Below are 2,294 nucleotides of genomic sequence, written 5' to 3'. Positions count from 1 at the left end.
AAGCGAAAGTTTCATTAAAGTCACAAATGGAGTACAAGCAGATGTTGAGGCCGTTGGAGATCTTCCTCTAGAGCTTCTAGATGGCTTCATACTTTTTCTTAGAGATATTCTTTATGTACCTTCTTTGCAAAGAAACTTGATTAGTGTATCAAAATTGGACCATGATGGTTATGATTGCCATTTTGGAAATGGCAAATGTCAGATATTGTTTAATAATAAATGTGTTGGTCTTGCCTTCCGACAAGACGAGCTTTATTTGTTATCACTTCGTGGAAATGTGAATTCCGTATGTGATGTGAATGAGAATGTATCCTCATCGAACAATGCAAACAGAAAACGAAAGAGAGCTCACGATGCGTTGTCAAAATTATGGCACTGTTGTTTAGGCCATATTTCGAGGGGGAGAATAGAAAGACTAGTTAAGAATGATATTCTTCCTCCATTAGAGCTCTCAGATTTAGTATAGTGTAGAGATTTCATAAAAGGAAAGTATGTAAAGAAAATTAAGAAAGATGCCAAATGAAGCGTAGGAATTCTACAGATTATTCACACAGACATATATGGTCCTTTTCCTATGAAAAGTGTGGATGGTTATGATTCATTTATAACATTCACATATGATTACTCTCGTTTTGGCTAATATCCAATTAAAGAAAGAATAGAAGCGTTGGATAAATTCAAAATATTTAAAGCAGAAGTTGAAAATCAGCATGATTTAAAGATTAAGATAGTCAGATCTGACCGTGGGAGAGAGTACTACGGTCGGCATACCCCATATGGACAAGTTCCTGGACCTTTTGTAAGGTTCTTACAGGAGAATGGTATAGTCGCACAGTATTCAACACCGGGCGAACCTCAGCAGAATGGAGTAGCTGAAAGGCGTAACCGTACCCTGATGGATATGGTGCGTAGTATGATAAGTTACTTCACTTTACCGATGAGTCTGTGGATGGAGGCGTTAAAAACCCCCATTCATATTCTCAATAGAGTACCAAGTAAGTCGATGCCCAAAACACCATATGAGTTGTGGACAGGAAGAGTACCCTCACTTAACCACTTGCGTGTGTGGGGGAGCCCTGCTGAGGCTAAAGTTTTTAACCCAAACATTAGGAAGCTAGATCCCAAAACAGTGAGTTGCCATTTCATTGGCTACCCAGAAAAGTCAAATGGTTTTTGTTTCTACTATCCTAACAGACATACAAAGTTTGTGGAAACGAGACACGCTGTCTTCCTTGAGGATGAAATGATTAAGGGGAGCATGGTAGCTCGAGAAATTGACCTTGAAGAGAAGCAGATGTATGCACCCACTCTAATAATTCATGAGCCATTTTTCTCACTACCTGCTGTTGCTGCACGGACAGTACAAGACACTGTGATGTCAGCACCTGTTGTTATCCCGCCTGTGGCAACAATGAATGATGATGAGGAACCTATTCCTCAGGATCCTATAGAAACTATTGTCACACATGAGGGGGAGCAACAACAACCTCAAACAGAAAATATGCCAAATGAGGAGGCCCCTAGAAGGTCTCAAAGAGTTAGAAAATCAGCTATTCCTACTGATTATGAAATGTACAACACTGAAGAATTTTAAATGGAGGATGATCCCACCTCATTTGAAGAAGCCATGAAAAGTAATCATTCATCAAAGTGGCTTGAGGCCATAGAAGATGAGATGAGATCAATGAATGCAAATAAAGTTTGGGATTTAGAGATAATTCCTAAAGGAGCCAAAACAATAGGCTGTAAATGTGTCTACAAAATAAAACTTGACTCTTAAGGGAATATAGAGAGATATAAAGCCCGACTTGTGGTAAAAGGCTTTACACAAAGAGAAGGGATTGATTACAATGAGACTTTTTCTCCAGTCTCATGTAAGGATTCCTTCAGAATCATAATGGCATTAGTGGCACATTATAATTTAGAATTACATCAGATGGATGTAAAGACGACATTTCTCAACGGAGACTTAGAGAAAAATGTTTACATGGCACAACCGAAAGGTTTTGTCATGGAAGGAAAAGAACGTTTGGGATGCCGCCTAAAGAAATCAATTTATGGATTAAAATAAGCTTCAAGACAGTGGTACTTGAAGTTTGATCAGATAATAAAGAATTTTGGGTTTAAAGATAATGTTGAGGACAATTGTGTCTATGCAAAGTTTAAGAATGAGAAGTTTATCTTCCTTGTCCTGTATGTGGATGATATCTTACTTGCTAGTAGTGATGTCAGTCTACTACTGCAAATAAAGAAGTTTTTTTCCTTAAAATTTGATATGAAAGATCTTGGTGAAG

Source organism: Miscanthus floridulus, chromosome 8 (genome assembly GCF_019320115.1).
Source record: "Miscanthus floridulus cultivar M001 chromosome 8, ASM1932011v1, whole genome shotgun sequence".
In the NCBI taxonomy this organism is placed as follows: domain Eukaryota; kingdom Viridiplantae; phylum Streptophyta; class Magnoliopsida; order Poales; family Poaceae; genus Miscanthus; species Miscanthus floridulus.
Note: the sequence above shows the minus strand (reverse complement) of the source record.